The sequence below is a fragment of the Macaca thibetana genome, chromosome 14 (assembly GCF_024542745.1).
Source record: "Macaca thibetana thibetana isolate TM-01 chromosome 14, ASM2454274v1, whole genome shotgun sequence".
NCBI lineage: Eukaryota > Metazoa > Chordata > Mammalia > Primates > Cercopithecidae > Macaca > Macaca thibetana.
The window spans coordinates 30,492,375-30,505,482 of record NC_065591.1 but is presented as its reverse complement, the minus strand read 5'-3'; positions in this window follow the sequence as shown (position 1 = coordinate 30,505,482).

Sequence of the window (13,108 nt, the reverse complement as noted above, 5' to 3'; positions counted from 1 at the left end):
TTTTAATTAGGCTGGAGTTTCAGTAAACAGCAGACTTACTTAAAACTGAAGCCGGCAGAGAAATCCTTCGTTGACAAAATGTCTGGCACACACAAGCAAATCATCATTTGAAGTCATCAGAGGCAATTGGATACCCATGTTGTAATGGTTTGGAATTAAGGGTTTAAATCTCACACCCAAGGGCTGGCACCCAGAGAAATCACTCACTAATCTCTGTGCTTGATGCTTGGGCAGGGAGGTGAGGGGCTGGGGCGTTCCTGGGAGGGTGCACAGAACCAAGAGGCCTCTCCACACGGTAGAAGCCAGAGGCCCTCCAAACCAGCCCCAGATAGACTTTTAACAGGATCAACCCAGCCACTGAGTAAAGGGACAGGGAATGTGGATTGGCCTGGTGGCCTGGAGGGCAGGAGGAAGGCTGGAGGTGGTCCTTGCCTCCACAACCTCCTTTCACACCCTCCACTCCTCTGATACCCCACTCCAGCCTCAACAAAACTTCTTTGCATTTCTCCAACATGCAAGGCTTGCTCCTGTCTCCAAGGCTTTGCACTTGCCATTCCCTCTGTCTGGAATGCCCTTCCCTGCCTCCTACTCAGGTGAGTCTCACCTGGATGCTCTCTCTTCAAAGAAGCCATCCTGATCACTGTAATTTAGAGTAGCCACATACTCCCCATGCTCATATCTTTTTTATACCCTGTTTTTCTTAAACAAACAAAAAAACCCCAAACCCTGGCATCAGGCTTATCATTAGTGGATTTTATGTATTTATTTATTTTAAATATGTATTCCTTTCTATGAAAGTAGGCACTTTGTTTTGCATAAATTTCATTACTCCCAGAGTAATGAAATCATGTTAATGTGTTCACTAATTGAATATTTCTTGAACAAATGAATAAGTGAATGAATGGTTGGATGGTATACACAAATTAGGCAGGTAGGGGGGTTCAGTGTTTAGCCTGTGTTGTAGGAAAGAGAACAAGGACTTTCTCTCTGGGGAATTATTCTTCTTGGTCTTTAGTAAGCCATCTCCTTTTCCAGCCCTCCCTCCTACCTATCTGGCATTGAAGAACTTGTTTCCATGCTCAAGGACACAGTGCGAAACCTTCCTGTTGGGAGCTCTGCGGCTTTTCTGGGAGTTTAAGGCAAGGATTCTCTCAAGGTAGAGCAAGTTCTGAGTCCCATTTAGCCCTATTGTTTGGGATCACTTGGAAGGAATTGGTGGGGAGAAAAGCCTGTCCTTTATTCTTGCCTTCTGGGGGTCTAATACCATGACAACCTGGCCTGAACCATGAATCCTGGGCTCTCAAATTAGTGCATTCTCAACTCTCTGCATCCTGACCTTGACTAAGTGCATACTGTTCCTTTCTTTGGAGGTTCCTGGCTAAGGATACCTCTATGCTGATGAGCAGGGCCAGGCCCCTCTTGAACTAGGGGCTGAAATTTGCTCAGTTCTGTAGATGCTCCTGCCTGTGACTCTCGTCCTGATCCCTGCAATAAGAATACAGTCATGACGTTTCAGTCAATGAGGCTTTGCATATATGATGGTGGTCTCATAAGACTATAATACTGCAGTTTTACCGTACTGTTTCTATGTTTAGATATGCTTAGATACACAAATGCTTACCATTGTGTTACAATTGCCTACAGTATCGTGCTGCCCAGTTTTGCAGCCTAGGAGCAATGGGCTATACCATATAGCCTAGGTGTATAGTAGGCTATACCATCTAGATTTGTGTAAGTACACTTTATGATGTGTGTACAATGACAAAATCACCTACCTACACGTTTCTTAGAACAAATCCTTGTTATTAAGTGACACATGACTGTACTCATCTCTAAGTCGTTCCTACTTTGCCAGGATTATGGAGGCTATGATTGTAGGGGTGTCAAACCCAGCTTCAGTGGGACTTTCCAAGCAGGCCTTTTCCTCCCCTCTCCTCTAGCCTCACCCCACTGTGGTGCAACCCTGTCCTAATGGGTCACCAGACTGGTGAAACCTGAACAGTTGGAAGCCAAAGGAAGCACTTGATGACAAAGGGGGGGCAGTGAGCAAGTGGGAGCTTCAGAAGGGGACCTGGGGAGGGTGGAGAGGGAAGGGAGAGGCACTGGGGCTATTTATTTTCAAATAGAGATGGATTTTAGATGTCAATTTCATTGTTTTTATCATAGTGAAATCTTATGAAGTTGAGGTGAACGAGGCCCTGTATGCATTGTTATGCTATTTGGTTTTGATAAAAAATTGCATTGTACAAGATGTTCCCTGGCTACGTAAAACCTCACTGCACAGCTAATGGTGGCAGTGAGCCACACCACAAGTTGTGCAATGCCATGGCAGGGAAAACAGAGCTACTTCCCAGGGATTAAGGCTGGTATTTCAATTTGAACTTTAAGAAAGAGATTGAAGGACCAAGAAAGAAAAAAAGAGAGGGGAGAAAAGGGAGACTCCAAAGAAGGAATAAAGAAAGATAGAAGAAAGGAATCTAGGAAAGAATGAAAAAGGAAGACAAAATAAAGAGAATGATACCATTTAGTGGGGGAAAATTCTCTTTGCAAAATAGGGAAAGGGAATAGGTTCTGAAAGAGAATAATTTTTTTTGTTCCTTTTGCTACATTCTTTTTTATCTATCTTTGTTCCAAAACTTCATTATATCTGTAAGTGAACTCTTTTCTCTTCATGTTTCCACTTAATACTAGGAGCCAAAGTGTCTGTGGTGCTTTTCCCAACTTTGTAGGTAGCCAAGATAGTTTAGCTATGCTCTTGTATTAGCTCCAAGCCATAGACTTTTCCCTCACATAAATCTAAACTGGAACTCTGGGTGTTTGTTTATCAGCAGCCTCCGTGAGATATTAGGAGAAGGGAAGACCACTTTCTTCCCATCACTTTCCTTTCTTTTTGGCTCCTTGGAAGCAAAACGTTAAGACCTACCTAAGGGTCTTTGAGAAGAGACCTTGGAGGCAAGGTGATATAAGTGGAAGGAGTATGAATTTGTAATCAGAGGGGTAAATATCTAAATTCCACTCTGGGTTGTGAAAAAGTTAAAAAGCATCTGGCACATTTTAGACATTTGATAACTCTTGATTCCCCTGTTGACAACTCATCTCTCTTTACTGAATATTGTGGGTCCTCATCTTATAAACAACAAATTTATTTCTTAATCTTGTGCCTGAGCAATGAATGTGCAGACAGTGAAAAATCTGGTCCTGTTAGGAAGAAAAACTCAATAAAGGTATCAGAATTTAAACAAATGCCTTCCATTTAGTGCTGCCTCTAAGGACTATGATCTGATATAGAAAGAAATCAATCCAAGTGTTGTAGAGTCCCAGGAAAACCCTACAGAACTGTTTCCAGACCCATCGCAGGCAACAGAGCTGTGGCCTGCCAGTGTGAATAGTGGACAATGGAGTTAGGACTTGGTGAGTTCTTCTGTTGCCACCAACAACTGTGCAGCATCTGATGTCCTCGTGTCCTAAGCAGGTCAGCATTTGCTTAAAGAGAACCGTTCTAGGACTCCTAGCTTCTTCTCTCGTGAAGTCCACCACTCTGTACCCTACATTCCCACCACCCCAACCAAAGTGCACTTGCCAGATTATACAAGGCTACTGCATACACTCAGGCCTTTGTGCATCCTGCTCTCTCTGCATGCAGTTCCCTTCTTCAGCACCTTGATTTGATGAACATCTACTCATCTGCCATGACCTGAGTATGGCCTCAACTCTTCTGTGTAGGCTTTCCTGACTCCTCCCTGGAAGAACCCATTATGCCCTTCTTTGGCCCCTAATGTATCCTCAACAGACTTCTATCATATCCCCTGTGCCTCCTTCCATTCACTTGGCAATTTTTGGAACTTAAGGACAATGCCTGATTATTTTATTTTATTTTATTTTATTTTTGAGATGGAGTCTCACTCTGCTCAGGCTGGAGCCCAGTGGTGCGATCTCAGCTCACTGCAACCTCCACCTCCCAGGTTCCAGTGATTCTCCTGCCTCAGCCTCCCAAGTAGCTGGGATTATAGGCACGTGCCACCAAACCCAGCTACTTTTTGTTTTATTAGTAGAGTCGGGGTTTCACCATGTTGGCCAGGCTGGTCTTGAACTCCTGACCTCAGGTGATCCACCCACCTCGGCCTCCCAAAGTGCTGGGATTACAGGCATGAGCCACTGTGCCTGGGCAATGTCTGATTCATTTATGTATCCCTAGTCCTTAGTATTGTGTGAGGCAAATAGAGGGGCTCAAAAATTGCTTGTTGAATGCACAAATGAATGAATAAAGTGAAAACCAGGGGTAAAGAAACTTTTAGAAAATCAACTTAAGTATCTAAAAGAGCAAGAGGTCAGTTTTAGCATTCTGAGCTATTTTACCTTTGTCATAGTTAAAAATGTATTTAAACTCTCTGTTAATGAATAACCAGCATTTTCACCTAGCAATAACACTTCGCATATGACACTATGAATATGCAGGTTCAAGACCAGGTGTGCTTTTTCGATAAATGGAACAAAAATATAAGTTTTTAAAATTATGTGGGAGTCCATTATACTCATAGGGAAGAGGAAGGGAGGGAGCAAGGAAGAAAGGAGTAAAAGATGAAAGGAAAGAAAGGTAAAATTTGAGGGCCAGAAACTCTGTTAGGAACTTTCACTTACATCATCCATTTGCTCTTCACAGAGAGCCTGTGGAGGTGGGTGTTATTATAATTCCATCTTACATACAAGAAAATCCTGGCCCAGAGAATTATTATTGCTGGTACACATTAAGAGTAGACAGCATGTTTGCCTCGCGATTCCAGAGGTTGCAGAATTCTAGAAGTTGGCTTGTTAAGCAGTTCTAGATCACCTAGGTATACTCCTGGAATTTGCAGACGAGAAAACTAAAGCACAGAGACATAGGAGTCTTGCTCCACATCATCCAGCAGTTGGTGGCAGAGCTTGGGATTCAACCTCAGGCCCCAGAAGTTCAACCGTATGAGGAGAAGACTGCAGGACAATGGTTTATGCACAGGTGAACGCCTCCAAGGCCATCTCACTGCTATGTCTGGATCATGCCCAGAGTGGCTGGAGTGGCTAATGCCAGAGTTTTGTGATCAAAAGAATTGCAGAGATTTCAAAAATTGTAGAAATCACACAACTTTGGGGGACTGATTCTGGGGAAAGAGTGAGAAAAAGAGTAGCCTGCATTCTTGACTGGCCCAAGTATTTCTTTTGATATTCTTAAGTAAGCAGTTACACGCAGCCAGAGAACGGTATAGACTAAATACCATTTTAATTCATTATCCATCTCTATTTTTCACATTGGTGATAGTTGGTGAATTTTTAATGGTACATTTGAAGATTGTGCATTTATTCTGATGAACTCTCATTGAGTAGTAAATATTATCTTGGGAATTCATGAAAAACAGTTCAGTTTTTTTCATCCTGCCTTCTGAAGATTTCTTGTTGGATTTCAGAGACATGCAAACTTGAATGAACTGACTTGGTAACAGGAGCGAATGCACAGCGAGAGCTCACTCTCTCCTAGGTGCTGTTCCAAGTGCTTTATAGACATTATTTAATTTAGTGGTGGCAAGAACCCGTGAACTACTTGTATTTCTTAAGTCGGTTTTATCAAGACATAATTTAAATGCAATAAAATTCGCACTCTTTAGTTGTACAAGATGATGAGTTTTTACAAATGTATATAGAGTCATATAGCCACACCACAACCAAAATATTAAATATTTCCGTCACTCCACAACGTGCCCTTTGCACCTTTATATAGTCAATCCTGTCACTGCCCCCCACCTCACCCCCTCGTCACGAACCTCCAAGTAACTACTTATCTGTTTTATGGCTGTTTCTAGAATGTCATATAAATGGAATCGTATATATGTAGCCTTTGTTCTGGCTTCTTCCACTCAGCCTAATGCTTTTGAGATTCATCCATGTTGTGAATTAGTTACTTTCACAATCCCACTTTATATATAAGGAAACTAAATCCCAGGCTAGGTAAGTGACTCCTTCAAGTTGAAAAGTAATGGAGTCAGAATGCAAACCCAGCCAGACTGATTCTAGTGCCTGTGCTTTTGTTCAACTCCCTACATCTCTGTACTTGCAGCAGGGCTCCTGGCCCAAGCCTGGCCCTTGTCATAACATGCTGAATGGACTGGTCTTGGCTAAATGCTTCATTTGGATGTTTCCCACACTGTGCAATCATAACACTAATTTTACATGTGGATGTGAATCCTTACATGTTGAGTAAAGAATATGAGCTGATTTCTCTCTCTCTCTCTTTTTTTTTTTTTTTCCATTTTCAGGATTGATCTGGAATATGTTCCAGCAAAAACTACAGCAGAGTAACTTTGACAAGAAAAATGTTCACTTGCTACCTAAGGAGAGTCTCTGTCTCCTGACCTCTGAATTTTGAAATCCTCAGCTCTGGCTGCCACACAGTGGCAACTGAATAAGTATTTACTGAATGGCAAATCCTAGTTCAGTCACTTGCTAACTGGGTGACCTTGAGCAAGTAACCTAGCTTCTTGAAGCCTCAGTCTCCTTACCTATAAAATGGGACTCAAAGGCTGAGTTGAGTATTAAATGAAATAATACACGTAAAGCACAGTGCCAAAAATCTGGTAATAACTCCATGAGTATAAGGCCACTTTATTTGCCTTCTTTCACAATTATCACCAGAATTGAATTAAAATTCAGATGTGATCATGTCTTGAAATGTAGAAAGAGTTATGAAAATGTAAGACTTATTAAGTTCACTTATCAAACATTTTTTGACCACCTACTATGTGCTATGCCTTGGACTAGGCTATAGATACAACAGTGAACATACTGACTAATGGAGATTATGCTGCTATCTTGAAATTTTGCCTGTTCCCAAAAGCCCCCAGCATATTAATTTTGTTAAATGTATATACCCTTATTGTATATATTATCCTCATTATATATAACATATATATCCTCATCATATATACATATACACATATGTGTATATATAGGTGTCAACTACTGTGTTGAGAGCTCATTATGTATATGTTTCTTTATTTAACCCTCAAAATAATTCTGGGAGGCTCCAGAATTCCTTTTTCCAAGTGCAAAAAATGAGGCTCAGAGCATTGAGTGAACTTGCAAGTAAATGATTGAGCTGGAATTTGGAACCAAAGCCTAAGCTTTAAACCACTTTATTCAGTGGCCTTTGGTTATCTCATATTCACTAGAAATTGGAAAGATCTGTCAGGAGGCCTGCCATGATGCACAAGTCCTGGATGCCCTGTGGCCTTCACTGTCTATGTGAATGGTATCCCCTGACTGGTGCAGGGCACCTCATGGAGCCCTGACTGCCAAGATGAAGCTAAGGTCTGTCTGTGGCAAATTCATCATCAAAAAGGATGTGCTTGGCACATACTTGGTCCTCAATAAATAGTTGTCAAAATTTTTAAAATGAGCTTGGCTTTTGGCTGATTCAAGCACTCACCTAAGAGTTTATAGTCTGAAACAAAGACATCTACGCTAGAGAGAAGGAACAACACACAATCACTACGAAAGGCAAAATCCTTCATACCACCGAGCTTACCAGCTTATCATTTCTGCCTGTGCAGAGAGCTCGCGATGCTGTGTTTGAGATGAAGGGAAAGGTACAAAAATCATGAGACTTCCTCTTAGTCAAGAGAGGCTTTGTGGAGGAGAGGTGCTTCCCAGAAGGCTGTGGGAGTGGAAACTGCGAGGTGCCAATGAAGCTAGAAAACTCTTTCAATGCAGAAAGTGCAGCAGAAGCTCATGGTTAAATAAACACAGTGGGAACTAATATGGCAATTATAATCTGGCATTTAAAAAAGGAGAATCATGCCCTGGCACAGTGGCATGCGCCTGTAGTCCCAGCTACTTGGGAGGCCAAGGCAAGAAGATTGTTTGAGCCCAGGAGTTCAAGGCCAGCTTGGGCAACGTAGTAAGACCCTATCTCTAAAAAAACAAAGATTTCTTTATAAAGAGGAGGCCTCTCCTTTTTAGGAGGAAGAACAAAGGAGAGTCGCTCTGCTATTCCTCAGATGACCTCTTCATTCCACTCTGTACAAGTAAACCTCCCTTTTATGTTTATTCATTTATTTCTTAAGTCAGGGGTTTCTGAACGCTCTTGGTTAAGGTACACTCTGCGTCTTAGTAAACTTTCCAGTGTCCTAAACCAAAAAAAAAAAAAAAACCCTCACAGTTATATTAAGTAGTTAGTTTCATACAACTTCGTAACATTTATGTGCTAACAAATTAGTAGATACTAAAAATAACACATATACATGGAAAAATATTTAATTCTTAAATAGCTGCAATTACAAATCAGATGTGTGTGCCTTTTGTGCACATGCAACTTCTCAACTCTTGGAATCAGATTGGGTTGCCCTATTCCAAAATGACTCTTACAAAACTGAGAGTATCGTACTACATGAGCTACTTCAAATACAGGGGAACAAGGATGGAAAAAATTGTCTTGACTTAACATCAGGAGGCACGTGGTTGCAGGCATAGGTTCAGCACCTCCATCATGTCAAGATGATTCTCTTGACCTTTTCCTCTCTTTACAAGATAAGTGTCATACTCCCAAAAAGTGCATATATAAGGCAGGAAGGAGTGGGGCAAAGGTAGTGCCAGACTTATGTGATCTCTTTTAATGAGAAAGAAAAAAGCGTTTCAGAGACTGCCTTCCATCCAAGCAGATGTCCAGGTATAGTCATGCACTGTGTAACAACGTTTCAGTCAGCAATGAACCACATCTACAACAATGGTCCCATAAGATTATTTGTACTGTATTTGTACTGTACTTTTTCTATGTTTAGAAGCACAAATATTATACTTACCATGGTGTTAGAATTGCCTACGCTACTCAGTACAGTAACATGTTTTCCAAGTTTGTAGCCTAGGAACAATAGGATGTACCATACAGCCTGGGTGTGTAGTGGGTATACCATCTATGTCTGTGTAAGCTCACTTTATGATGTTTGCACAATGATGCATTTCTCAGAATGTATCCCTGTTGTTAAGCGATGCATGAATGTATATCTCATGGGCCAGGAACTGTGTCATATGTCAATTGTTGGCCGCAAGGAAGGCTGAGCTAGCGAACATTTAGCTGGGTAAAAAGTGCTCCAAGTCAGAGTTCAGTAGCAAGGAAGGAGAAGGTGGATACTGGGTAAATAAATAGTGTATGCTATAGAGTCACATTTACTTGCACAAAGATAAATCAGACACTATTAATTCCTTCTCTCAATAACCTCAAGTCTAGCCTGAAGACAAATAAGAACTTCTTGGAAAAGTAATTACTATGTGATAGAATAAACTGGCATATACTGCTGTGGGAAGGTACTTAATTTGCTTGGGGGTAGGGGCGATCAGAGAGAGAGTTCTAAGAAGTAACGGACCACATTGCATTCTGGCAGAGGAACAGCTAGCACAGAGGTTCAGAGATGTGAAGATGTACTGTTCAAACAGTTGAATGGCATGTGAAGCAGTGTCTAGAGCACAGGATGGTAGTAGGAGAATGGGGAGGGCAGGAAATGATACCAAATAGGTCATGGAGTCAGCTCGGGCACTAGGTGCCCACCAGCTCTTTGGGGGAATAGCATAGGAAGGGCAGTGGACATCAACTACATTTTTTTCCCTTCGGACCCCCATCTCTTTCTTTGGGGAAATCCTCTTTCACACTCTACAAGACTGCCAGTCACATGGCCCAACTTTCCATTTTCTTTGTGTGGACCCCTGACTCATGCAGAACTAATCAGTCCCGTACAGAAATCGATATGGTTACTGAAAAAGAGACCCTGTCATAAGGAAGACATCAACCTGGAGCTTCCAGTGGCTGCATTTTCCTCCTTCAGAGAGAGCTTGCCTGAAAAAAGGAGGAAAAAAAAAGGTGGGTTGGGGAGGAGAGAGTAGAGAAGAGAGCTAGTGAAATAATTCTAACATCCTGGATCCATCTTACCTAAAATCATCTCTACTCCTTAGGCTAGTAATATTTCTGTTTTTAGTTACACTAGTTTAAGTTGGCTGCCTATCAGTCACATTTGGAAGAGTCTTGGCAGAGCGGTTAGAATCTGGAAGCAGGATGATCAATCAGTAGCTCTCACAGCATTCCCTTCTTCTACCTGGCTAGGGGTTAGGCCTGCCCTGGCTTCTGGGGAGAGGAGAGAGACAAGTTTTCCACCGTACCCACCTCAATCTTCATGCACAGTCTCTGAGAGAGGTGCTGATTCTCATCCAGCTGGCTGGATGGCACCCACTTCCTGTCCTGCAAATTGTCGGCTGCCTTCCCGGGCTGTTATCTGACTCCACTATCAGCCAGAGACATCCAGGAACACATTGGACTTCTAGGAAAAACGATGTTTTACAAGAGCAAACGCATGTGGCCAGAGCTGATGGTAACCCTAGCTGCACAATGAAGCCCTGGACGTTATTCATGGCCTCTGGTATTCAGGAGTCTGGCATGAGCTCCAGAAGTCAAGATAACCAGCATTTGTGAGGTGGTAACTCAAATCCTTCGAGACTGCAGGGCTGACAGAGTCTTTGCTTTGGAAGAGAATCATCTCCAGGTGTTAGTGCTTCTTACAACTCAGTCCAGCCATTTACTTGCTGTATATGCCTGGGCAAGTTACTTCACCTCTCTGAGATTCCAACTCTCAATTTTAAATAGGCGTGATCACAGTGATCGCTACCATGTATTGAGTGCTTACAATGTACCGGGCATGCTAAGTGCTGTACATGTAGTCATCTTCCTCTCAGGGAATATATCTGCAGGGAGTGTGCCCAGTACAGTGGCTGGCATATTATGAAACTTTAATCTGGGTTTGTTATTGTTATTATTACCCGTGTTATCATGGGGAGCATAAACTTCAATCCAGTCCTTTAATGGGTGAGAAAGCTGATACCGAGAAGCAGTGAATGGCTTGCCTAAAATCATGCAGCATAATCAGTGACAGAGCAAGATCTCTGGATCCCAAGCCTCATCCAAATTCAGGGACATACACAAAGCAGCAAAGATTATAAGGTATCTACAAATTGTTTAACTTGGGATATGCATAACTTCTATGAAAAAACTTTAACATTCTAATGGAAGACATAAAAATGATATGAATAAATGGAAATATTCGATGTTCTTGAATGGGCAACCTTATGTCTTAATGGTAATAGTTATTCCCATGTTAATCTATAAAGTAAAGGCTGTTAGATCCCAACTGGGCTTTTTGAAGAATTTGAAACATGTATTCCAAAATGTTGGAGGAAGAGAGGTCCGTATTAATTAAGTCAAGTTTAAAAAAGAAGGAGAGAATTAATTGCCTTACCCCTCATTGAGAAGAATTACAAGCTGGCAGTAATGAAAAATAGTTTGATATTGGTACCAAAGCAGAGAAATAGATTCATGAAACAGGGAAGAGAGGCAAAAGTCAGACCCATAGATACATGGAGCCTAATATATGGCATAAGGGGAGAGTGCAATTTTATGAGGAAAAGCCAGATTGTTTAGAGATGGAGTAGGGGAAAGTGATTCACCATGTGGAGAAAATTAGAACAGTATCCCTGTCTAAGGAGACTCCAGACAAATTAAAGATCTAAATATGAGAGATAAAACATCAAGTTATTAGAGAAAAAAATCTTTGCAATCTAGGACCAGGAAGAGACTTTATGAACAAAAGAATGAACTTTTTTATAACAAAGGGCATTATAGACAAAATTAATAGGCAACTGATAGGCAAGACAAAGATTCTTTCTATATTTAAAATGGAAAAGGAATAAATGATATCCTTGTGATTCTACCATAAGAAAAGAGAAGTTCCTACAGGAACATAATTTCTTATGAACAATTACACAAGAAATTTAAAAGTTTATAGAGAAGTAAATAAATGCTCAAAATCATTATTAGTCAATAAATGAAAGTTAAAGCAATAAGATATTGCTTTAAACTGAATAGCCTGGAAAAATTAGAAAGCTGTGTAATACAAGTGTTGGTTGGGTAGGAACCTACATGCACAGATACTGATATACACTGATGAGAGTGCAAACTGTTGTAACATTCTAAAGAAAATATGAATTATTTAATGAAATTAAGAACGTGCATTCCCTTATGGCTCAATAATCCCCCCTTTCTCCTTACTTTCTAGTAAAGAATAGTAATTACCATTCTATTCTCTACTTCTAGGAGCTCAACTTTTTAAGCTTCCACATATGAGTGATAATATGCGATATTTACCTTTCTGTTCCTTGGCTTATTTCACTTAGCATAACATCCTTCAAGCTCATCAATGTTCACTTAGCATAATGTCCTTCAAGCTCACCAAATAGAATTTTGTGTTTTACATGACTAAATAGTATTCCACTGTGTATATAGAGCACATTTTTAAATCCATTCACCTGTTGAACACTTACATTGATTCCATATCTTGGCTATTGTGAATAATGCTGCAATTAAGAAGGGAGTGCAGATATCTCCTGGACATGCTGATTTTCTGTCCTTCAGGTGTATTCTCAATAGTGGGATTGTTCAATCATACAATAGTTTTATTTTTAATTTTTTGAAGAGTCTCTATACTGTTTTCTGTAACAAGTATACGAAATTACATTTCCAGCATTAGTGTAAGAGTTCCCCTTTCTCTATATGCTCACCACTATTTGTTATATTTTTGTCTTTTGGATAACAGCCATGCTAATGGTGGTCAGATAATATTTCATTGCGGTTTTGATTTGCATTTTCCTGATTATTGGTAATGTGGATCATTTTTTCCATATACCTGTTGGCCATTTGTATGTCTTCTTTGAATGATATTTATTTTGCTCATCTGCTCATTTTTAATAGGATTATCTGTTTTTTGCTGTTGAGTTTTTTGAGTTCCTTGTATATTCAGGTTATTAATTCCTTTTCAGATAAACAGTTTGCAATTATTTTCTCCCATTCTGCTGGTTGTCTCTTCAATATTTTGATTGTTTCCTTTGCTGTGCAGAAGCTTTTTAGTTTAATATAATCTGATTGTCTATTTTTGCTTTTTTTATTTGTGTTTTTGAGGTCTTCTTTATATATTTGTCCAACGTCCTGAAGGATATTCCTCACATTTTCTTCTAGTAGTTTCATAGTTTAGGGGGTCCTACATTTAAG